At 40.3% G+C, this 27,817-nt stretch overlaps 1 non-coding gene across 1 annotated transcript; it reads right to left on the bottom strand.

Moving 5' to 3' along the window:
• Positions 1-18,273: 18,273 nt before the first annotated feature.
• Positions 18,274-18,522, bottom strand: LOC147628791 (signal recognition particle RNA). Its single transcript, XR_015268213.1, has one exon.
• Positions 18,523-27,817: the final 9,295 nt, after the last annotated feature.

Raw genomic sequence — 27,817 nt, 5'->3', positions numbered from 1 at the left:
GATTTTATGCATAAATTAGATGCATAAAAGAATTTCTTTTATATTAAAAGAATGATTTTCATCATAAATGATTTGTATGCATAAAAGATATATATGTTTTTATATTAAAAGTGTGATTTTCATCATATATGATTTTATGCATAAAAGAAATTATTTTATATTAAAAGAGTGATTTTCATCATAAATGATTTGTATGCATAAACATATGCATAAAAGATATTTTTTATATTAAAAGTGTGATTTTCATCATAAATGATTTTATGCATAAATTAGATGCATATAATTTTTTTAATATTAAAAGAGTGATTTTCATCATAAATGATTTGTATGCATAAACATATGCATAAAAGATATTTTTTTATATTAAAAGTGTGATTTTCATCATAAATAGATTTTATGCATAAATTAGATGCATAAAAGAAAGTTTTTATTTTAAAAGAGTTATTTTTCATTGGATTTAGTTTTTATGCATGGGAAGATACATAAGAGAAATTCTTTTATTCTAAAAAGTGTAATTCCTATTAAATTGGATTTATGCATGGAAAGATGCATAAAGAAATTTATTTTTATGTCAAAAGAGTTATTCTCATCAATTTTTATTTTATGAATAAAAAGGTGCATAAAGAATTTATTTTTATGTCAAAAGAGTTATTCTCATCAATTTTCATTTTATGCATAGAAAGGTGCATAAAGGATTGATTTTTATGTCAAAAGAGTTATTCTCATCAATTTTCATTTTATGCATAGAAAGGTGCACAAAGAATTTATTTTTATGTCAAAAGAGTTATTCTCATCAATTTTCATTTTATGCATAGAAAGGTGCATAAAGAATTTATTTTTATATCAAAAGAGTTATTTTCATCAATTTTCATTTTATGCATAGAATGATGCAAAAAGAAATTTATTTTTATTTCAAAAGAGTTTTTCTCATTAAAATTGAATTTATGCATAGAAAGATGCATAATAGGTTTATTTTTATTTTGAAAGTGTTATTCTCATTAAAATGGAATTTATGCATAGTAAAATGCATAAAAGGTTTATTTTTAATTCGAAAGTGTTATTTTTTTTTAAAATTGAATTTATGCATAAATAGATGCATAAAAGGATTTTTTAAAAAGTGTTATTCCTACTAAAGTTGTCTTTATGCCTAATTAGATGCGTGAAGAATCTTTATAAAAAAAATAGAATTCTCTTACATTCTTTAAATAGATGTGATGAGAAGTGATAGGAATCAGATAGATGTAAATGGAATTTGGATATGGATGTATGAATGTGGATGTGAAAATGGAAGTAGGAATGTGGAATGTGGATGTGGATGTATGAATGTAGATGTGGATGTGGATGTGGAAATGGAAGTATGAATGTGGATTGTGGATGTGGATGTATGAATGTAGATGTAGATGTGGATGTGGATGTGGATGTGAAAATGGAAGTATGAATGTGGAATGTGGATGTGGATGTATGAATGTAGATGTGGATGTGGATGTGGAAATGGAAGTAGGAATGTGGAATGTGGATGTGGATGTATGAATGTAGATGTGGATGTGGATGTGGAAATGGATGTATGAATGTGGATGTGGATGTGGATGTATGGATGTATGGATGTGGATGTGGATGTGGATGTGGATGTATGAATGTGGATGCGAAAATGGATGTATGGATGTAGATATGGATGTGGATGTATGGATGTGGATGTGGATGTATGAATGTGGATGTGGATGTGGATGTATGGATGTATGGATGGGGATGTATGAATGTGGATGTGAAAATGGATGTATGGATGTAGATATGGATGTGGATATAGATGTGGATGTGGATGTGGATGTAGATGTATGAATATGGATGTGGATGTGGATGTATGGATGTATGGATGTAGATATGGATGTGGATGTATGAATGTGGATGTGGATGTATGGATGTATGAATGTGGATGTGGATGCACGAATGTGGATGTGAAAATGGATGTATGGATGTAGATATGGATGTGGATGTATGGATGTGGATGTGGATGTGGATGTATGAATGTGGATGTATGGATGTGGATGTATGAATGTGGATGTGGATGTGGATGTATGAATGTGGATGTGAAAATGGATGTATGGATGTAGATATGGATGTGGATGTATGGATGTGAATGTAGATGTGGATGTGGATGTGGATATATGAATGTGGATGTGGATGTGGATATATGAATGTGGATGTGGATGTGGATGTATGAATGTGGATGTGAAATAGGATGTATGTTGATATGAGTAAATGGATGAGATGAGATGTCATGTGAATCAGAATGTGAATGAATAATATAAGATGTGAACGAATGAGATGTAATGAGAAATAGATGTGATGAGACGTAATGTAAATTAAGAAAGATAGGAATGGATGTTATGTGAAGTGAATGAATCTGATGTGATGGGATGGAAAATGATGTATCTGGTCAAGAATGGATATACATATGATTTGGATTTGGGTTAAGTAATATGGATTGATGTGGAACAATCTGGAAAGACGGAGTTCATTTTATAGAAATTGTATTTGTGAACTGTTTGTAAATGACTGTTTTATGTCAAGAATGCTGGGGAAGCATTTTAACTGTCTTGAGAATGTGGTCGTCGAGACCTACCTATTATAGTTGCAACAGCTAACGGAGAGTCAACGGAAGACGTCTCGCGTAGCAAGGTCGGCCGAGGTCTTGACCAGCCTCGGTTCGATTTGAATGGTGAGCTTCCGATATGGTGGATGAGGGACCAAGGAAGTGGCCTATGAGTGAAGTGCTACGTGACCTGTGAAGGATCCTAGAGGGTGCTGACCCATGAACATCCGGCTAGGGGACCTGGAAACTCTTTTCCCTAGTACCCGGGACAAAACATAACCAAATTCCTAATTGGATCCTATCACTACAGTGGTTGGGTAGTTGGCTAACCCATGGGTTTGGATGGGGTTAGACTGGACTGATGGATCTGTAAATCGAGACTCAATTTCTGTTTAGTTCGATAGATGAAGTAAATCCCAGACAAAAACTATTCTACGAAAAAGAATCAACGGCTGTGCCTCTCAACAATGAGGAAAAAAGCATTGGTCTCTATGATCCAAGTACAGTATTTTTCCCTGATCTAACTATGGGACTTACGGGTTCGGTCAGATGAGCTCAGTTAGTTAAGGCTTTTGACTACATCACGGAAAAGTTATCCTTGTGGAATCGCCCGTGCTTTCCGGGCAAAGGAAGTTTTTCCGGGTTCGGTTTTGGAAATACTAATGGATTAGTCTCTTGTCCGGATATCCGTGGGTGAGGCCCCGAATGTGGGGCCCTGCCCCGCACAAGAAGTGCTACTTCCATTGCTAGCACCCCTGAAATTGTTGCGCAGTAGGGACAGGGATCTTACAGGGCAAAGCTTTTCGCAGCACGGACTGGTTTAGGTTGAATGGGTTCAACCGGCTACGGGAAAATAGTGTGGACCAAAAGAGAGCTATTTGCAAACTCTTTTTGCCACATTTCATTGAAATGCTTATGTGCTTCGAGATAGCACCCACATATTTCAACCAATGGGTTTCTGAGTTGTCTGGGAAGACATATCTTTCCAGCCTAGGGAATCCCTCCAGCCTGCGAGTTCTATGGGAGCATGTATTCCTTGATGGCTTTGCTCTAAAAGCCCGTTCAAGCTCTTGGGTGGCTACATTGGGTAGATATGTTGAACACTGAGCATGCATAATGACATAAGTTGTTTCCCATCTGCCATGGCAAACCTTCTACATCAGTGTGTCGAGGTAAGATATCCAAGGTAGCGAGGATATGCATCCAGTTCTCAGAGTCTTCCGGCTCTAGGTGCGGGGCACAATCCTCATTATCTCTTTCATCTTCTAGAGTTTTATGGCATGTATGGCATAGATGGACCTCAGTAGTTCTTGTAGTTTTGTGATGGAGTCCTCTGCAAATGGTCTGCCACTCGGTGTACCTTCCACATGCATAGATTGATCTTGAAGGTAAGCTCTTTTCTTCAAATGTAAATGTGGTCGGTGTCCCAATCATGTATCATCTTTGATTCTCTCATAAAGGGTCTACCGAGGATGCAGTCATATGAAGTTGACTGATGTCCAAAGTTCATCATCACCACAAAAATGTGGCGGTAAGTAGTTCCAAGGATCTTAATCGACCTTTGGAAAGAAGGACCTAGTTGTTGGTTCGGGAAGGTTTTTGGAGCCCTGGACGAATCAGCCACCCTTGAAACAGGTATGGCTATACAGACTCGTAACTGGGTTTGGGTCTGGGTCTGATGGCTCTGGCTGACTTCCACACTAGGATCTAAAGGCGGAACATACCCACATCCTTAGCGTTGATCCATATCTGTCACCCTGGGTTACGGATCTTCAGACTGTGTATTTCCTAAGATAAAATTGTGAAGCCTTGATGCAAGGCTTTGCTGGGAATGTGCTGGAGAGATTGCAGTTAGTTCTTAGGGACATATGGTTTATCCAGACACCGTGGCTTAGGCTCTCATACCTCAGGGTCTGGGGTCCCTTGTCCACTACTGCAGTTCTTCACTCTCACTGGTACTGTCAAAGACAAGCACGGTTTGACTCCACGTAGTATTTATCGATGGATCTGATTTTACTTACAAAGGGGGGCGTCTTGAGAGCTCACTTCATCAAAAGAGGGTTATTTTGCACCAACCTACCTGAGCGTAGGTGCATGGAAGTGCTGTGCAGAACCTCTCTAAGAAAAGAAGTTTTTTTTTTTTGCAAAAGGAACGACCATACACTAGTGAGCGACGGGCATACACATGCAGAAAGGGATGGGAATGGAGAGATGTTCGCTGTCAGATTGGCATGGGCATGCACTTCAGAGTTGACAAGATGGAATGGGTGTTCACTCCTCAAGGAGAAGGAACGAACGTTCGAGGTTGTGTGCTGAGTGGAACGGGAAGCGAACGGGTGTGGCAAGGTTTGGAAGGATGTATGCATCTCAGAGTTGCCTAGCAGAACACAGTTTTGCCTGGGATTTTCTTCAATCAACAGGCTGATGTTCAAGTATCTTCCCAATGATTTTTGATGTTTTTACTTTTACAAGGAGTTAGAGCTAGTCTCTAGCTCCTTATTGTTGTTGATGCCTATAATGCATGGTTTAAGCTAATGAATTGAAACTAATTAGATGATTAAGCTAAAATGCAAACATGAAGAAACAATACAAAAAATTGAAACTTGTTTGAATGTCATCATAAAAAAACAACACAAAACAAGGTTAATCAAAACATTGGTGGATTTGCACTCCAACCGGGCTAAATCAAACATTTTAGCTAATGAATCAAGTGGAGGATCCTAAGCTAAATGCCTACCCTGGCAGCGGCGCCACAAATGTTAATGGATAACATACTACCTTACACACACACAAGAAAGAGAAGAAGAGAAAGGTGCATGCAAGGGTCAAGTCTGAATAGCACTTAGCCAACCCTCCTATGAGGATGTGAAGCCGCTAGGGGGCTCACTCCACACTCTCGTTGTGTCACCCAAAGAGAGATCCAAAGCTAGGTAGAGAGCAAGAGGGAAGGAGCTATGGAGAGCTCAACCTCTACCTCATGCCAATTGCATGCAAATGGGGCATGTTAGATAGCAAAGGTAGAAGAGAAGAGAAGGGAAAGCACCACCGTTCCTACTCACATACAGCAACAATCTAAGCAAGCAAGCCACAACACACAAGCAAACAAGCAACCATAAACTCAAATGAGAGAGAGAGAGAGAGAGAAGGAAAAACTCAATTGAGACAAATGGGATTGTCCCTTTTCATATTTCATCAAATGTCTTATATACATGAGCTCATATTTACAATGTTCGGCCACCCAATTACAAATGGGGGCCCAAAACTAGTCTTCCTAGATTTTCTAGCTCTCGTACATCAAATCCTCATGACCGGTGTTACACATGTCATAAGCTCGGTCATCCCATAAATTAGCGCATTGCGCGGTTACAAAAAGATGAGTTACAAAAGGCGTAGTAGCCGCACGAAGGTCATGTTAACCAGGGTGGTTAACAAGGAGCAAGACTCTACCTCTCCTATACACATTCACAGAGAAGTCTTGCTTTGAGGCTCCGCAACTTTATCGTGGGTAACACACAGTTAGAAGAGCCACATCCCAGGGTGAGAGGTATGGAACATCAATAGGAAAGTGAGCCCACACTGTCTCTAGATCCTAGAGCAAAAATTGGGCAAAGCGACAGCCACCATCAGACCCAAACTCAACCACCAGCCTAGAGAGGCATGCTCGTCTCGAGGGTGCCCGATTCATTCAAAGCCCAGAGACCCATACAAAACCTAGGGCTAGATCCATCTTCCCAAGGGCCTGAAACATCGTACCAAAGAGAAAGCGCCTACCCAGCCCTGTCACATCAGCCTAGTGCACATGTATATCAACAATACCCACCTTGAGGAGCCTACCCAGCCCTGTCACATAAGCCTAGTGCACATGTATATCAACAATACCCACCTTGAGGAGCCTACCTCGGATACCACATGGGGCCACATGAGGCATAACCTAACCAGCACTCACTCTAGCGATGGTAGGGCTAACACCAGAAATGTTAATATTAGCCTTGGAAATAGGGAGGGGGTGGCTACGAGCATCACGCCCCTAGCCCCGACCTCAACCAGCACCACGACCTATATTAGAGCAGAACAATCCCACAAACATCTCGAGGCTAATCACTAAATTTGATGGGACTGGAGACCCTATCCCACACTTAGAGATGTTCAACCAGATCTATGAAGGCTTTGACCATCTGGAAGAGTAAGTTAAGGTGAGTGCCTTTGGCCTCACCCTAGACGATAAAGCTGGCCAATGATTTAGATCCTTGAAAACTGAGGACAAGGCCACCTTCAAAGCCTTGAAAACTGAGGACAAGGCCACCTTCAAAGCCTTGAAAGAGGCCTTCAAGGTTGGATATTCTTGTCAGGGTACCAGATAGAGTCCTGTTGAGTAGTTGCACAATGTTAGACAAAAGGATGGGGAAACCATCCGAGATAACAACAACAGAGTTGGATATGTCCACTCCCATTGCACTGCCAAAGACAAGTTCTCTGATGAAAGGTTAATAGGGAGATTTTTGGAAGGTCTGGATGACATACTCCTACACAATTCCTTGTATACCTTGGCCCATACCTCCTTCAAGCAATACTGTGGTAGGAGTGCTATGGACTTCGAGGAAGACTTCAGGGAACACGTTCCCAAGAACTTCTTGAGGGTACATCAGAAGAAGCCTCATTCAAGACCACCAGCACTAAATTTGAAGGAAAGATCAAGGAGTCCACTTTTAGACAACAAGTCAAGAAGCTGGCCCCACTGCATTAATGTAGCAAATGACCCAACATTGGAGAACCAACCAAGGCCAGGATTGGGTTTTGGTCCACACAACCACCCTAAAGCCAATGGATCCCGTTGATCGCAAACCCAAACCTGAAAAGGTTTGCCACTCTGTGCGCAAACCACGTAATAAGAAGTTAGTGTTGCAAAAAAAGAAGCCAAAAACTGATAGAAGAAGAAAGCGCTAGGGTAGAAGAGACCAAAAAAGTGCCCAAACACTTCAAAGCCTTCTAGATCACCAACAAATTTGTGCAATATGACTTGGCCCAAAGGTCCCACAATGGACAACCAGGGATCTCATACGATGGTCCAGCCAAGATAAAAGAAATTAACCTGGCTGGCCCAGGCAAAGATTTGAGGCCAGTATATTGGAGATGACCTCTCTCTACTATTGATGAGGAAGATACCGAGCTCATTGCCCTACTCACAAAATTCCAAGATTGCTTTGCCTGGAAGTACACGGATATGAAAGGTGTACCTTCCGAAGTAGTCAAGCACACCATTATGATGGTTAATGGAGCAAGACCGGTCAAACAAAGGGCTTACCCTATGAAGTCGAAATATTCCAAGATGTTCCGCAAGAAATCAATAAACACATTGACGCCGGATTCATCTACGAAATGGAGCACACAGAATGGGTATCACCCATAGTGATAGTGCCCAAAAAGAATAGGAAGGTAAGAGTGTGTGTGGACCTCAAAAAGGTCAATGCTACCACCATACGGGATCATTATCCCTTGCCCTTTACGGAGCATGTACTCGAATGAGTTGCAAGAAAGAAAGCCTACAGCTTCCTTGATGGATTTTCCGCCGACAACCAGGTGTTGATCGACCCCAAGGATCAGCACAAAATAGCCTTTGGTATAGAATGGGGCATTTACACATACCGCATCATGCCCTTTGGGCTAACCAATGCCCTTGGCACCTTCCAGCGACTAATGTGCACGGCCTATAAGGAATATCTTTGAAAATTCCTTGAGGTCTTTATGGATAACCTCTGTGTCAACTCTGCATGGAAGAAAGATGTAGGCTGTACCGTATTTCATTGAACCCACTCAAATGCTAGTTTTGGGTTAGGCATTGTATCTGGGCACTAAATGCCTGATACTTGGTAATGGAAATATCATAAAGGAACAAACACTAGCACAAAGACATTCCCTTTAGCAGAAAATCATAACAGTAAAACGGAATACGAAACATCATGCAGAAAATCCACTACACACAATAATCCTGAACAGATGATCAGAATCCATTGACATCATAATCATGTAAGGGATTACATTTCCGCTTCCTCATCTTCTACAATTCTGAATATCCGTTATGCGCCTTCCCATGATCAACTAACTACATCTCTTCATATCTCTTCTTTCTCACGAATCCCTAAGCAACTACCCAAAAGGATCATTCACATATATAGAATTCGGATATTCCCACTTAGGTAAAGTTAACCCCTAACACATGGCACAGCCCGGTGGTTGGGTTTTCGAGAAAACCCGACTCGGACCCATAAATCCCTGATCAAACCATCCATTGTCTTTACATTGCTTCAAAAAGAAAACAGAACTGCAAACTGAAAACAAAGTCCTACTAAACTAGAAATCCTAAAACACTAGAAAAGCATAAAGTACTAAGGTAACACCACTGGCTCCAATGGCTTCGGCGGATCATCTTTAGTCTTTGAATCTTCCACCGGCTCCAAATTGACGACTGGAACATCAATTGTGCCTTGATTACCCATGAACTAGGTACAGAACATTCAGATAGTACCTGACTTTGACAAAAACTCCCTGAACCAAGAAACTGATATAGTAAAACCTGTAACTGAATTAGTTTTAACCAAATCTGATCCATGCTGATTATGTCTCCTGCATATAATGACTGATTCAAACTGGTTTGAATCATCTTTGAACTGATTTGAATCATCTTTTCCATCTCCTTCTCTTTTTCAATTTCAAGATTGCACCTGAAATTGATCTGATTCTGTTTTTGTACCATCTGATCCAACTTGATCATGGATTTGGTAGAAATAACTAATTTTTGAGTCACTGGATATTCAGGTTTGAATTGAACACCACAAATATTCACTGAACTGAAAACTTGATTGAGTAACACTTCAAACTGAAAGGCTCCAACTTCTTGTTGTGCAAAAATTTGCCCACCTTGCATCTGTCTTTGATTATGTTGATCATTCCATTGGTTAGTTAATTTCAGATTCACCATTTGATAAGCTTCCTGAATGTCAGGAAAGACTTCCTGATTGTGGCTGACTTCTTTTTTCTGAATTTCTTCAGTGTTTGTGAGAAATAATGGACCATGTGGCCCTTTGGCTTCATCATGGCATTGCCCAAAACGCTCATACACATCAAAAACATCATGCATCATGAAAAAATCATCCATATGGTCATCATCCACAACATCAAATAGAAAACCACACTTCCCATCATTGAGCACATCAACAACATGCTTCTCATTGATAATTTCTTCCTCATGCAAATCAGATTTGGGGATAGTTAGGGTTTCCTCACTCCTTTGGCTTCTACCCACTTCCATTAGCTGACTTTGTGCATCATGATTTCCTTCAAGAAACTCATAAGGAATTGTAGATGTGGAATTAGGGTCATCTAGGGACACTACCTGGCTCTGTTGGCTCTCTAGGTCCTCTTTTGTAACCTTCTTTCCCAACATCTCATCAACATGAAACTCAACATCTTGAAGACAAAGAAGAAAATCTTCCATCACAATGTCATCTTCATCATACACATTTTCTTGTTTGGATGAATGATCTTTAACTACTCCATGAGCTAGCTCTAATGTTGGGCTAGGGGTATCTAGGGATTCTTGGTGGCTCTCTTGGCTCACACCCTCATGCACCTCCTTCACACCAACCATTGGCATCATCATTGGGTAGATAAACCAATCATCATCATCACTCTCATCCTGAAAATCATCCTCATACTTCTCCCTCAATTTCACACAAGCTTTCTCTAACATTTTCACCCTCTTCTTGCTAGAACAAGATCGACATCTTCTACCCTTATGCTCTTTATGATACTGATATGCATCTTCAAGAAAAACCTCAAAATCATCTAACTTCTCCCTGACTTTCCTCATCTTCTCACATGATGATGCATTATGGAATCTCATGATGATCTTATACAATTTTGTGCACATATCCACCATGCAAAACTTCTGACAATCATCTCCCATGCAACAATCTTCACAAATGTATTGACAATCATCCATGATATGGTCAAGTTTCAAGCAAATTGCACACTTCTTCTTCTTCATTTTAGCCATCATATCACTTAGAAAATACTCATAACATGCCTTAGCGCCCGCAATAGGTGCACCACACCCATGCGAGACCGCATAAGCACATAGCAAGGAGAGCTCGGTGCTATACCGAGATCCAAACAATGCACAATATGTGGTTGCTTTGGCTTGTACTTAGCATTTTCAAATTGATGTTTTATGTATGACTCCTTGAAAATGTAAAATGTATGCTTACTTGCATAAATTGATTTTGGGCATTTCTCCATGTCTCACATTTGTAGCAATGATGAGCCCTTCTTGCTTGCATTGGTTAAACGTCGCCTCAATCACATCAATTGCTTCTATTGTCATTGAAATTGTACTCTCCACTCATAAAAACAGTCAAGAAAATAACTGTAACAATCAGGCTTACAGATTCAGATATTCAGGCTGCTACAGATTCAGATGTTGTCTGCAAATTCAGAAAAACAGATTGCTGTTGCTGCAGACTGCAGATTCAGGAAAACAGATTTCTGCTGCTGCAGATTGCAGATTTCGGAGCAGATTTTTTGATTCTACTACAGAATGCTGATTCAATCAATTACTGCCTCTTGTGAATCAACCATGTCCATGTCCATGGAAAATTTGCAGCACCTTCTTCTTCATGTAGAGAGCAAACATTGCCATGCTTCCATGCCTTCAAATTGGTTTCCAAACCCATGGAAAATTTGCAGTAACCCTAGAAAGAGTTCCATACCCAACAAGACAAGACAATGCTGAGTATGCGAACACCGCAGGATCGCCAATGTGTATGCTGAGTATGCGAACACCGCAGGATCGCCAATGTGTATCTGGGCACTAAATGCCTGATACTTGGTAATGGAAATATCATAAAGGAACAAACACTAGCACAAAGACATTCCCTTTAGCAGAAAATCATAACAGTAAAACGGAATACGAAACATCATGCAGAAAATCCACTACACACAATAATCCTGAACAGATGATCAGAATCCATTGACATCATAATCATGTAAGGGATTACATTTCCGCTTCCTCATCTTCTACAATTCTGAATATCCGTTATGCGCCTTCCCATGATCAACTAACTACATCTCTTCATATCTCTTCTTTCTCACGAATCCCTAAGCAACTACCCAAAAGGATCATTCACATATATAGAATTCGGATATTCCCACTTAGGTAAAGTTAACCCCTAACAGGCATGGAGTTATCCTAGGACACATTGTCTCCCGATAGGGAATATCCACGGACAATAGCAAGGTGAGGCTCATCCTTGAGTTGCCCCCACCCATCACTTTTAAGGGAGTCTAGCGCTTCATGGGACATGTTGGCTATTATAGATGATTAATTTTTATGTATGTTGATATATCTCGACCTCTTTATGAACTCTTGATTCTTTTTGAGTAGACGGAGGAATGCCAACAAGCTTACACCACCCTCAAGAAAGCCTTGGCTCTAGTACTTCTATTGTAATGTCCCCCCCACTGGGACCTATCTTCGATGTCCACATCGACGCCTCCGCCTTTACTATTGGATGTGTGCTGGTCCAGCCTGGTGAACACAAGATGGATTTTTCCCATCAGCTTTGCCAGCCACCAACTCAACAAGGCTGAGAGAAATTACACCACAACTGAAAGGGAAGGGTTGTCCATGGTTTACACCGTTAAGAAGTTTCACCATTATCTTCTGGCAACCAAATTCATCTTCTTCGTAGACCATCAAGATCTTCTATACCTGGTAAACAAGACCTGTACAACAGGAAGAATCACTAGGTGGCTGTTGATATCTTGCTTGAGTTCAACTTCACTGCTATCAAGTTTCAACAGTGTGGAAGGGCTCACAGCATGTCTTGACACACCACATGTCAAGAATCCCCAACGGTGAGCCACCCATGGGAGTTGATGATGGTTTACCAGATGCCACCCTATTCCAATTATGTTTGATTCCTGAGTGGGGCGAGGAGGTAGCACATTTTCTAGCAATGGCCTACTAGTGGACCCCCTCCTAAACAAGGAATGTGCTCGATGCCTCTTCAAGTAGGCAGCTCCCCACCAACTCATTCTAGGCCAACTTTACAGGGAAGGGAAGGATGCAATTACTAGACACTGTGTCCGTGAAGAGATGAATATGTCTTCCTTCTAGCACAGGCTCACTCTACCTGTGATGGGGGACACTTTGCAGCAGTAGATATCACTGCACACAAAAAGTCCTCATAGCTGGGTTATGATGGCCCACCTTAATGGTGGCTGACGCAACATAATACGTCAAGTGGTGCGATGAATGCCAAAACGAGGGTAATCCCCTACCTTCATTCACAAGACGGTCAAAATGCTTCCCCGGCATTCTTGACATAAAACAGTCATTTAAAAACAGATTTCACATACAAATACAGTTCCAACAATATTTCCATTTTTTCTCATCACTCCACATCCTTTCACATTAGTCCCCATCTTTTCTCATCTTCCCACATTTTTTTTCTTCATCGATTCCTATCACATCATATCATTCCCACATCAAATCACATCCAATCGCATCATCCACACATCAATCCACATCATCCATACATCCATCCACATCATCCACACCAATCCACATCATCCATACATCCATCCACATCATCCACACCAATCCACATCATCTATACATCCATCCACATCAATCCACATTATCCACACATCCATCGACATCTTTCATACATCCATCCACATCACTCCACACATCAATCCACATCATCCATACATCCATCCACATCAATCCACATTATCCACACATCAATCCACATCATCCATACATCCATTCACATCAATCCACATTACCCACATATCAAAACATATCATCCATACATCCATCCACATCATCCATACCAATCCACATCATCCATACATCTAGCCACATCATCCACATCAATCCACATTATCCACTCATCCATCCACATCAATCCACACGTCAATCCACATTACCCACACATCAATCCACATCATCCATACATCCAGACACATCATCCACATCAATCCACATTACCCACACATCAATCCACATCATCCATACATCCATTCAGGTCAATCCCCCACATTACCCACACATCAATCCATATCATCCATACATCCATCCACATCATCCACATTATCCACTCATTCATCCACATCAATCCACACGTCAATCCACATTACCCACACATCAATCCACATCATCCATACATCCATCCACATAATTCACATCAATCCACATTATCCACTCATCCATCCACATCAATCCACACATCAATCCACATTACCCACACATCAATCCACATTCATTTCATAAAGATTTCCATTCACATCTAATCACATCTTTTTCTAACTCATCACTTATTTCCTCATTTATCCTCATCAGATCACATCTACTTGCATCTACCCATACATCTCATCACTTCACATACATTAACATCTATCCACTTTACATCACATCTTATCACATCCATTTCACATCACATCTCATTCATTCACATCCCGATTCACATGCTAACACATTCATTCACGTCCCTTATCGTTCATTCACATCCCGATTCACATGTTATCACATTCATTCACATCCTATATCATTCATTTACATCCTGATTCACATGCTACCATGGCCCCTCCATCCAGAGATGTACCTAGAAGGTGTTGGGAGGATGAGGCTATGGTACTTTTCAATGATATTCTCCTAGTGGGTGAGTTGGCATTGTATGCTCTCACCAAGTTGCTCCTTCCATTTTGTTGGGCAATTGACAAAAAAGATTGGCAAGCTAAAAAGCTCAGTCTAAGATTGAATGAATCGCATACGTGATTATGAAAATTAGAGACATGAAAATGTATCAAATTTGAAGAAGGATGGCTTTGAACATGCAAACATGATGAGAGAATACATTATTTCAAGGACCTTAAATATTTGAGTGCATATTTGCAGACACGATTTTAAGAATCACAAGCATGATTTTGAAAATCGTGATATTGAAAATAGATAATGATAAAAATAATTGATTAACTTTAGACATGATGGTGACGCATCTAAGCGTGATTCTTTAAGTTGAAAAATCACAACTTTATTGAGTAATTATTGATATAGAGGTTACCATTAGGTAGAATCACCATCTTGATTTTGCGTGGCGATTTTGAAAATCACGATTGATATAGACCCAGTTTGAACTTTTTATCGAGGTGAACTGAGCATGTATAACACCCATGTGACTCTAGAAGATTAATTCTAACTTCCCTTTAAAAGTTTCATTTTATAAAATCATAGACGTGATTTTACAAAATCACGAGCATGATTATTTGAGAATCATGGTGGTTATATATCTTTGGAATTGATAGTTTGCACGCCTATGTAAAAATCCTCGATGCTAATTTATCATTGATCACACCTCCAATTGATTGCTCAATGAGTTCTGGCAAGCATGATTTTGAGAATCACGGACGTGATTATCAAAATCACAAGCATGATTTGAGATTTCATGACATGCTTATTGTATCTGATTTGAAATTGCATGCCAATAACAAGTATATACCTCTTGATTGAGGATGATTCTGTTTTTGGTGCTCCTAAACATCTTCGCAATCCTTGATTAGCTGTGTTGAACATTTGATTATGGGAGGTTCTTGTGGCATTTTACCTTGAAAGGGTGAGCTTAAACACCTACAATTCACTTCAAAGAAAGCATAAATTCATCCTTTAAACTTATATAGGTCTTGGGTAGCTTTGCAACACCAAGAAGATATTGGATTGCGTATGTGGGAGCATCTCCATTTGTGAGCCCTCTCAAGGGATCCGCCTTTGTGTGTGTTTTAGTAAGAGCATGGGAATAACTTTTTTATAAAGGACAAGGCACATAGTTTTGTCTTCAATCGGTCACCTTTTATGGGTGCTATAAAATAAGAGTGTGGCTCAAGTGGGTAATCACATAACATCACTCTTGCAAAATCAACCATTACCAACATTTTTGCTCCTTTCTATCTCTTTGTGATTTGCTGTGCATTGCTTACATGGTATTAGAGCAACATGCTTTGATCTTGAGTTTTTAGAGTGGGAGAGCTCGGAAGCTTGAGCATTGGGTGGAGACCTCCTCAAAGGACAAGAGTTGTTTATCACAACCTAGATAGTCGGTCGGATGTGGAATGTGGATAGATCAAACTGGAGTTAGTACTGACGATGTGTTAAACTCTTGGAGCATGTTGGTTTCTCATCATGAGGTTTGGAGCAACACATGGACATGGATGCATGGCAATTCTTCTAAATTTATTGCGTAGAGTTTTCGAGAAGTGTTGGCATCGACATATCTATATGTATCGGCTTCACAACCATAGAGTTGAGAGAGGGCGTTGAATTACATATGTGCGGGAGCATCTCCATTTGTGATTCCTCTCGGGGGATGGTCAAGCAGCACCGTCCTTTTGTGTGTTTTGGTAAGAATACTTCTTTATAGAGGACTAGGCACATATTTTTGTCTTCATCCGGTCACTTTTTTTGGGGTGCTATAAATAAGAGTGGTGTGACCCAATCTTGCAACCACATAATATCATTTTTGTAATCAACTTTTACCAGTTTTTTTTGCTTGTTTCTCTCTCTCTCTCTCTCTCTCTCTCTCTATGATTCACTATGCAGTTCTTACAAAAAGTCTCTCAAGAAGCTCAAAATTAGAGATTTGGTCTTGCATTTGGGTATGGGCAGTCCCAAGTCACAGATTGCAACTTGTACATAGGTGTGGACAATCCCAAATTAGAGTATTTTAGCACTTGGACATCCATGACTAACTGGTGTTGTAGCATGAAAGATCATGGCTAGCTATAGAAGGGTTGATGATGGTGGTATAGTTGAGGAATACTCGTATTTGTTGAAAGATGAGAAGAGAAGGCGCCCTTCTTTGCAGAACGTTGACGGGGGAGTTTTCATGTTTTTTTTTGAAGGGATGGTAGTTGCAATTCTTTTGGTATCCACAGAGATGAGCTCACAAAGAGGTAAATGCGGCTTCAAGGCTGTGCTTCACATGGTCAAATAGGGCTTCTACTATGCCAAGCTCACATAGACCATAAAAGAGACAACAGCCCAATTACCAGTGTTGAGCTTCACTCCTCTAAATGGAGAGTGTCACTCAAGTGTTGACTAGGTTGTAGATTTCACTTTCAGAGATGAGATTATGCAGAATCTGCTCTACCGCTCACCACACAGAGAAGCTTAGAGTTTCTCAACTCTCGTTGTTTAAGCTCTCTCAATGCTATTCTCTACTCACATAGAAGCAAATCTATGATGTACACTCTCTCTTTCTCTCACCGCTCACACAGAATCGATTGCTCACAGAGGTTAACTCTATTCAAGGCCTCGTGTAGCAAGAGAAGTGAAAGAGAGAACCTAAGAAAATCCTAAACAACCTAAATACTCCCTAATATTAGCCCCCCCTAACTGACCAAGCTCTAATAGTTGTGGTGCCATGCTTTGATATTGATGAGAATCTACACTAATAAGAAGTTGCAAAGCAAGATTATTAACTCATAACGTAGACAGTCTTCTCTCATCAATCTCTCGACATTTACATCAATTTATAGCTCTCACGTAGGGCATCCAGATCCACAATGTTATCTCCATCAAATCTCACTAGAATCTTTCCACAACTCCTAAATCAACTCATGCGACCCTTGATTCTCTCCTTGTGGCCCCATGACATAGTCTAACCTTGCATCACTTGTTTGGGATCTCCTTTTACATTCACCACTTCCAATTAACCTTAGAGAAAATCAACCATACAAATTTATTGGGAGAACACACATACGAGAAGGTGTCCTTGTTGGAACAACCCTTCTTCCACAATCGCAGACCTTGACTGTGGCTCCTATGTTGCGAGAAGCACTGAAGCCGCAGAATGTATGCAAGAAGAGCATACAGAGAGACAGCCTCAACTAGCATTCGTCCAAAGCACGCGAGTTGCTTCCGCACCATGCCCATGTTTAGCACATCCTAGGATGGGCGGACTCCACAAGGACGTCCAGGAGTGGCATCTCTTCACAACAATTAAGTGCGCCCGTGTTTCCCACATTCCTCGATCACCAGAGATTCCTCGACGGACCCACCCCCGTCTCCGGCTTTTAGCGCTTAGACAAATGCGGCAGAGCTTTCAAGCTCCGAAGAGAGATGGAAGAAATGGAGGGTTGTTTGCATCTAGCACGCGTGCTCCAAATGCGCACAAGGTCTTGAGGCTTGCCATGCTGCATAGCCATGTCCCTTTTGGGCAATCTTGACCTGTAATTGTCCCAAAACATGTTGTCGAGAGACATGTTGAGCTTTTCTTCCAAGATCAATCGGCAAGAAGAGGAGGAGGAGTCAGCTGCTTTTTCTCTCGTCCATCCCCGGTGGTGGTGGTGAGCAGCTTGTACAACACCTTCGTTGACCAAAAATAACATTAATAACAACGTACCATGGTGATGAGGTCTCTCTCTCATACAAATCCATGCAAATTACTTCGATATATATTATAGAGAGGAGACGAGAGCCCCTGTGCAGACAGCGCGGCGGCCATCATCCGGGGCTGTGCTGCAAGAGGCGCAAAGAAAGAAAACGAGAGCCCGGACGGACCTTTTGATTGAGCCCCCCCAAAAAAGGGGGCTGGGGTTCGCAGTGGCGGCGTCGCGAGGATGGTCGGTAGCCGCACAAGGGCTGCGTTATCCCTCCACTGCCGGGAGAGGGGGGTTGTCGTTGCTCCGTTTCCGGCCTGACACGCGGTCCCCCCCCACTGCAGGGAAAGGCAGACACCTCACCCTCCGATAAGGTGCCGTGACCTCCACTCCAGGCTTGGAGACGGGCGCGCCACAGTGTGTGCGAGCAACCGGTCCTGCACAGCGGCGCCAAGCGTCCAGGTTCCCAGCCCGAATCCCTCCGCTGTCGCGGATCGAAGGCACTAGTGCACCCGGGATGAGAGGTACACTGCGTCCCCTTTTGCATAATCTAGCCGAAGCCTTGCTACATCCAACAGACTATGTGGGACTAACGCTCCCGAATCTATGCTTTTTAAGCGCTTGGAACTAAAAACAATCTCTATACACATTTCATGCGCCAACATCAAGTTGCATCCCATTGTGCACCCACCACCAGGATTTGCCTTTGTTGAGGGGTACACCGTACTTTGTTCACGCAGAAATTCACACAATGGAGGATAAGCCATTCCCGAGTTCTGGCTGACTGCTTCAAAGATGACACGCCTCCCTCCCGCTCCCCCCCTTTTGCACAGAATGGCTCCAGCAAGCTTAATCCACCCGCGGTTCTTTGAAGCCGGTGCAAAATATACTAACAATCTAAGCCTACTTTCCTACCACCCTTTTATATGAATAAGACGGGTTTTTCGCTTGATTGAGTTGATGGTTTATCGCTAATGGTGGCGTTTAATAAGGAAAATCGCCTTATTGTAAACGGCGATTTACAGCCAAAGATGCTTCGAAAAAGTCAAATATCTTTTCGGTGAGGACATCATTTCCATCTTCGTCTTTTCGGTGACAGCATTTCCATCTTCAAACAACCCATAAAGGCTAGGTCCTAAATTCATGACCTGAGTGTGCAAAGAATCATGAATCATTTTCTTTAGTCTTACGCACTTGTTAACCCAGAAAACGTTGGGTCAAAGGCTTCCAAATTATGGCTAACAGTGTAAAGGCCGACCTAAATTCATGTTTTCACCCCACCGAGTTCGGTTGGGGATTTGGATCACTTGTTTTGCTGAGAAAAGCTGCTCAGCTCTTTCATATATATAGTAAGTGGGTCCCATTCATGTGTCACAAGCATGCTCGGAGTACCAAGGGAAGTGCATGGAGTTCTTAATTAAAAACTCATGTGACCGGTCAGTTTTACGGCCGTAAGCTTTTTGAAGTGTGAGTTTTCCACTTGATTTAGGTAATGGCTATCACTATGGCGGTGTTAATAATAAGAAATCACCTTCAAAAGTCCAATATCCCCACACAATTTTTTCCGATGAGAGTGTTTCCATCTTCAAAGAACCCTTAAAGGCTAGGTCCTTAATTCATGATTCATCCACTCAGTTGAGTGCAAAAGAATGTTGAATGATTTATTTTAGTCTTCTGCACTTGTTAACCTAGAAAACGTCTTCACATTTCACGGCTACTGCCATCTCCAAGGCGGATCCTCGTACAACATCTCACTCCACCACCAGGATTTGATTCGACATCGTGCCTTTGAGAACTTTGAGGGGTGCACCACACTTTGTTCATATACAGAAAGTCACACTGTGGGGAATAAGCCATTTCTCGATTTTTGGCAGACTGATTCAAAGATAGAATCCTACTCACCAAAGAGAAAGATATAATCAAGGTTTGTTTCTTTATCTCACAGAACACAATGTGCACTCAAGATTAACTTACACTCATGTATCTGACAACATTTTCACACAGAAACATACATAATAAAATTCCCGCACAAGAACTTTCACAGTAGAAAAAATGAACTTACCCATTCTTGAGATGGCATCTTGTTCAAGATGACACGTGAATCCCCACCCCCCCCAATGGCTCCTCCAAGGCGTCATGCCTCCACTAGTTCTTGCTAAAAACATTTCCCTTGACTTCCAAGTGTAGGATCTCCTGCTCACGCCATAGACGAATGATCTAAAGTCGTCTTCAAAAGGGCCTACACATGTAGCCTATCGTTGAGGGTGATGGTGATGGTCTTCTAAGTATTCAATTGGGCAATGTTAGTATGCGCTAGGAGGAGTGCTTATTGGGCCACATCTATTTTCTTCTTTTGTCTAGCCATGTATGTGGCCATGTTCCCATCAAGGAAAAGGCAGTGGGAAAGTCTAGAAGACATCCTTGAGAGTGCAAGGGGACCTACGAGAAGCTTTCAGTAGAGGAGAGGTATCCTTCCTATATCTACCATCAGTGGGTTTTAATAGTATTGTGCTCCTCTTGAGAAGTGAAAAAGCTTCTTCTTTAAAAAATGATCGCCCTTCGCTTGGCACTTCCTAGTACTTTCTCAGCAATAGGAATAGATCTATGGGAGGGGCCAGTGGACTGTTCTGGTTCCTCAGGTACTTGGGTGCCATTGTGCCAACTCTGTCGCATAATGTGTTAGGGTGTCCATCAAGTTCCTTTTTAAAATTTTATCAAAGGCCTCAAAGGCAATGGTCTCTTGATCCAACCTTTACTTTTTGGTGGGTAGAGTCACCACGGTGTTGAAATATACAAGTGAATAGGGTATGTGTGCGGGAACAAGCCCTTAGCAAGAGGCTGTAAAAGAGAATCTATAAATATGAGAGAAGCTGTAAAAAGATGAGAAGTATCTACTGAGAGAGAATAAAGGGTAGCATGAGAAGATTTAGGAGGTGTGGAGATATTCTGGGAAGAGGTGGAGAGAATCAAGCAAAAGAGGTGGAGTGAATCAAGGAGAGATCAATGGAATTAGATGCTTGGATGTAAACTCTATAAATTGAGGCATTGGCCTAATGAGAATTTGCTGGTTTTTGATTATCCATGCTTGCATTAAGCTATCAGTTAATTGCTCACTAATCATATCTTAATTATTATCTAATCTCTTTTCTAATGATGTTGATTCTAGCATTTGATCCACCATAGCTCATCACATTGCTGCAAATTTAACATGGTATCAGAGCCTAGTCTAGAATCCATCAAATTTATGAGCTCATTATCATGCTAATCACCTAGCTAATCAAGATTAGTAGATAATCAAGTTTTACCTCTTCTTTTCAAAGAGTCTCTGCACCCCCAGCTAGTGGAGGGGCTTGATCTCCCTCCAAGATCAACATTAGGGTAAATGCTTCTAGGCAAACATAGCCACCTTGCCCACGATTCAGCCCATCTAATCGGTGTGCCAAACCGCTGCTTGTAGAGCTGCCGAATTTCGCGAATCTGTAGACGCCTTTTTTTAAAAGGGAAATAGAGATCTTGTCTACACCAAATGAAATGGCTCTAATTCCTCTTGGCCCTAGGGGTTTTCAAGGGTGCTCTACAAGCTAGTGAAGACAGTTTTTGATTTGATCAAGTCTACAGTGAGATCCAAGCTCTTCATCAAATCTGTAGGTGACTTTGGTAAAATAGGGATTAAGCATTCAATGTTTGATCAAATCTTGTGTTTCTTGGCTTAATCCTCTACTAGACTAATTACTATTGATGGCCTTGAAAGTATTTGAGCTCATTTGGACTCTAAGGCCCCAGATCTGGAATCCCCGCATACTCTGTTTTTTTGCACACAAAATAGAGGACTAATTTGCTAATCAATATTTAATCATCACTAATCACTGTATTTTGGTACAATTGAGGATTCAAATTAACCATTGGGTATCTGATAGAGATCCCTATAACTTCAGATTGCGATTCGAAGATGGTTTGATACTCCAACCATTCTGTACAAATTTGTTACCCTTGGTTTAATTAGTTTTTGGTGAATTTATGCTGATAAATATGTTGTAATAATCACCTAAACACCAGATTGAGTTGTAAAAGGGTAGACACTGCCCCCTTGAATCTTGAAATTGGATCAAGAGGTAGGACTCCCTTCACATCATCATGAGTACCACAAGAGATAGCCAAATTTAATGGGGAGCAGTTGTACTTTGCAGACAAAAACCATGTATCTACTCTCATGAGGAAAAATCTGTGGGGGCTAGTTGAGGGAAGAGATGAATACCTAGAGGTGAGAGGGAAAAATGAGTGGAAGCGCAAGAATGAGAAAGCATTAGGACTTATTGCACTCAGTTTAAATGATGAAATCATTCATCACATCACAGGGATACAATGGGCAAAAGATGCATGGGATGAACTCAATAAATTATTTGGTACTCAAGCAAAAAATTCAAAGATAAATATGTTAATGCAATTCTATAAACTGGATATGAAGAATATGATAAAAGAGGAATTTCCATGACATTGGAATTCAATCATTTAAATGAAAAAAGTGGAATTCTCTATATATTGGAATTAATGGATATTTTATCTAAATTTAAAAGAGAAATTTTAGATAAATTTATTTTATGTATGAGAAATATTTAAATGATAAAAGAGGAATTCTTATGACATTGGAATTCAATCATTTAAATGGGAAAAGTGGAATTCTCAGTATATTGAAATTAATGGATATTTTATCTAAATTTAAAAGAGAAATTTTAGATAAATTTATTTTATGTATGAGAAATATTTAAATGATAAAAGAGAAATTTCCATGACATTGGAATTCAATCATTTAAATAAGAAAAGTGGAATTCTTGGTATACTTGAATTAATGGATAAATTTATTTTATGATAAAAGAGGAATTCCCATGACATCTGGAATGCAATTAATTAAATGCAAAAAGAGGAATTCCCAATGAGATCCAAGAAATTAAAAATCTTATGAATTCTTTTATTCAAAAGAGAAATATTGAATATAATTCAATTGAAAAATTGAGAAAGAATATGAAAATAGTCGTTGAGAAAAAGAACCTTTATCTAAGCCAAACAATTGGCAGAAATTTAGAAAAAATCCCATTATCCGTATCGAAGTAGGAAAAGCTACTAAATGGGAGTAAGATGTGAATGGGATGCGATAGGATGTGATAAGATATAAATGGGATGTGATAAGATGTAAATGAGATGTGATAGGATGTGAATAGATGTGATAAGATGTAAATGGGATGCGATAGGATGTGAATGGATGTGATAAGATGTGAATGGGATGCGATAGGATGTGAATGGATGTGATAAGATGTGAATGGGATGTGATAGGATGTGGTGTGATGAAAATGAATGTGGATGAGATGTGAAGTAAATGGATGTGGATGTGAATGATGAGATGAGAATGAGATGAGAGGATATGTGAAACAGTGAGATGGGAAGTAAATGAATGTGGATGTGTAAAAGAACCTTTATCTAAGCCAAACAATTGGCAGAAATTTAGAAAAAATCCCATTATCCGTATCGAAGTAGGAAAAGCTACTAAATGGGAGTAAGATGTGAATGGGATGCGATAGGATGTGATAAGATATAAATGGGATGTGATAAGATGTAAATGAGATGTGATAGGATGTGAATAGATGTGATAAGATGTAAATGGGATGCGATAGGATGTGAATGGATGTGATAAGATGTGAATGGGATGCGATAGGATGTGAATGGATGTGATAAGATGTGAATGGGATGTGATAGGATGTGGTGTGATGAAAATGAATGTGGATGAGATGTGAAGTAAATGGATGTGGATGTGAATGATGAGATGAGAATGAGATGAGAGGATATGTGAAACAGTGAGATGGGAAGTAAATGAATGTGGATGTGTAAAAGAACCTTTATCTAAGCCAAACAATTGGCAGAAATTTAGAAAAAATCCCATTATCGGTATCGAAGTAGGAAAAGCTACTAAATGGGAGTAAGATGTGAATGGGATGCGATAGGATGTGATAAGATATAAATGGGATGTGATAAGATGTAAATGAGATGTGATAAGATGTAAATGAGATGTGATAGGATGTGAATAGATGTGATAAGATGTAAATGGGATGCGATAGGATGTGAATGGATGTGATAAGATGTGAATGGGATGCGATAGGATGTGAATGGATGTGATAAGATGTGAATGGGATGTGATAGGATGTGGTGTGATGAAAATGAATGTGGTAAATGGATGTGGATGTGAATGATGAGATGAGAATGAGATGAGAGGATATGTGAAACAGTGAGATGGGAAGTAAATGAATGTGGATGTGTATGTGAAAGAATGTGATGTAAATGGATGTGGATGTGTATGTAAAAGAATGTGATGTAAATGGATGTGGATGTGTATGTGAAAGAATATAATGCAAAGGGATGTGGATGTGGATGAGATGTGATGTGCTGAAAAGAGATGTGGATGTGAATGTGATGTGGATGTGAATGAGATGTGATGTGATGTAAGGGGATGTGGATGTGAATGTGCTGTGGATGTGGATGAGATGTGATGTAATGTAAAGAGATGTGGATGTGAATGTGATGTGGATGTGTATGAGATGTGATGTAATGTAAAGAGATGTGGACGTGAATGTGATGTGGATGTGGATGAGATGTGATGTGATGTGATGTAAAGAGATGTGGATGAAATGTGATGTGATGTGAATATATGTGGATGTGAAGTGATAGATGTGAATGTATGGATAGATGTGGATAGTCGTGCATGTGAATGATTGGATGGATGTGGATGAATGAGATGGAATGTGTATGAATGAGATATGATGTGGATGTGATGTAAAGTGGATGGAATGAATGAGATATGATGTGGATAGAATGTGGATGTGATGTAATGTGGATAGAATGTGGACGTGATGTAATGTGGATAGAATGTATGTGATGGAATGGGGATACAATGAGTGTGATGAATGTGAATGGATGTGATAATGTGATGTGAGTCGGGATAAGTGTGAATGGTGAGATGTGATGTGAAATGGATGTGATGTGATGTGATATGATGCAAATTGGGATAGATGTGAATGAATGAGATATAATGTGAATGGATGAGATGTGAATCGGGACATATGTGAATGAATGAGATGTGATATGAAATGGATGTGATGTGACATGATGTAAATTGAGATAAATGTGAATGGATGTGATGTGATGTGATGTGAATCGAGATAGATGTGAATGAATAAGATGTGATGTGAATGGATGAGATGTGATGGGATGTGAATCGGGATAGATGTGAATGAGTGAGATGTGAGGTGAAATGGATGTGATGTGATGTGGATCGGGGTAGATATGAATGGATGATATGTGAATGAATGTGATGTGATGACATGTGGATAGAGGTAGATACGAGTGGATGAGATGTGATGAGTATAAATGTGGAAAGATGTGATGAGATGGAAAATGATGTGATTGGATGAGAATGGATGAAGGACGATGGGAATACATATAATTGGACTTGGATTAAGAAATGTGGATTGATGTTGTGGAACAATGTGGAAAGACGAGAGTTTGTTATAGAAACTGTATTTATGAGCTGTTTTTAAATGACTGTTTTATGTCAAGAATGCTGGGGAAGCATTTTGACCGTCTTGTGAATGAGGTCGTCCAGGAGACCTAAGTGATAAATTTGCAATAGCTGGACGGAGAGTCAACGGAGGACGTCTCGCGTAGCGCGGTTGGCCGAGGTCTTGACCAGCCTCGATTCAATTTAAATGGTGAGCTTCCGGTATAGGGTGGATGAGGGACCAAGGAAGCGGCCTATGAGTGAAGCGCTAGGTGACGTGCGAGGGATCCTAGAGGGTGCCGGGCTCTGGGTCGCCGAAGATACCCACGCGTGCATCAAGGAAGATATTGGAACAAGGAGTAAGAGTTGTTTTCTGAATTCGGGCATGGATCTGGTTGATTGACCTTGCTGGTCCTCAACGGATGAGTCCATAGCTCTTTTATATGGATCTGTTGGTTGATCTTGCTGATCTTCAACAGAGAGTCCATCGAGAGTTTTATGTGAAACGGTGAGATGGGAAGTAAATGAATGTGCGCCTACCATGAAATTGACCAGAGTAGCGCCCACCATTGCTATAATTCTCTTCCGTTGTATTGTTCGCAGCAGCTAGTAGCAGCAGAGATGCCACCCTCATCTCAAGCAGTTCTCCATCACAAGTATGTAGGCCACACCGCCCTGCTAATATTGCCTTTGCTACCATCTTTATTTGTCATGGAGAAGAACATCTCTAAAGTAGAAAGCAACCCATTGTGAATCTCACTTCATCCCATCTTCATCATCATTGTGATTCAAACCAGGCTGTAGGATTGTCAAGTGTTGGCATTGCATTGCCAATAGGAAATTAACAGACAGAGAATCACCATTGAATCTTGCTCATTGTATTGCATGATAGTATATGTCAACTACATCCGTGTGTGGGAGAGATAAAGGGTTGTGCTCCCAAAAGGCACATATGAATGGGTGCCACCTCTGCTAAGGTTAAATGACCATATAAATGTTAATAGTGTTCATAATTAATTTATCTTAATGACTATATAAATTTTAAATAGTGTTCATAGTTAATGTATGTTAATGAGCATATAAATGTTAATAGTGTTCATATTTAATGTATGTTTGATGATCTTGCACATGCTGTATCACATAGATCATTACATAGGGCTAAAGTCAACTTGGAAGTCTATCATGCATCTTTGAATAGAGCACATGGATGGTTTCATATGCATGGACCAAGAGTAGAGAGCACACATTGTCACTTATGTCTCTTGGAGGCATTGCAATCAAAGATGGATGGGATGTATGACATCTTGGGAAGGAGAAATCTTATGAAGAAGCTAGTACACATATGTCAGGTATGTCATATTGCCTCATGAGTTCAAGAGCATTGATGATGTGTTATATAGGATGGATGCCATGATGATATGGAGTATGATGTGCATGATATGGAGTATGATGTGCATGATGATGGTGTGATTTTTGATTATTCAGAGGAGGACAATTCTATGGTTGATGATAGCCATGTTTCTTCTCATGATGTTTATGATGATACTTTTACTACACATGATGCGGTGATGCATAGTGATATGGTGGATGATGATCTCATCCAGATCTGTGATGATGATCTAGAGGAGTTAGCTTTGGATAGTATTGATATTGATGCAGATATGATGAGTATCTTTCATTCTATTTATGGTGATCCAGTTCTTCATGAGTGTGGAGACTCACATTAAGTCTACTACATATGATCCAGATTTGTCCATTAAATTGAGCCTATTATGCGTGATGGTGGTGATCACTTTGATATGATCTTATTTGATGGTTCTCTAGGTTCACACGATGTTTATCTTTGTGATGATCCTTTATGTGATGATGGTTCACATCCTAATGTTTCTCATGATATCATTATTAAAATGATGTGTGTTCCATGCATGATGGGATCCATGTTGATGGATTTTTCCATGTGATGGAGGGTTTATCCTCTTTTATGTTTTATGAGGTATGATGGGGCTGATTTGCCTATCCATGCTATGGTTTCTTATGCTATGCATGATGGGATCTATTTATCTTTCCATGCTTATATTGATGGATGTTCAGGAATATGCTTATGGATTATATGTTGCAATGGGAGAGCATGGATTTTCCTATGCTATTATCATGGGGATATCATTCACCTATGGTTTTACTTGTTCATATTCTTTCATCTCTTAACATGGAGGATAAGATCATTGAAGACTCTGTTGGTGCTTGGCCAC

The sequence above is a fragment of the Cibotium barometz genome, chromosome 19, assembly GCF_041138505.1.
Source record: "Cibotium barometz isolate CiBa-2024 chromosome 19, ASM4113850v1, whole genome shotgun sequence".
NCBI classification, from domain to species: Eukaryota; Viridiplantae; Streptophyta; class Polypodiopsida; order Cyatheales; family Cibotiaceae; genus Cibotium; species Cibotium barometz.
Note: the sequence above shows the minus strand (reverse complement) of the source record. Positions and strands in the feature narration are given on the sequence as shown.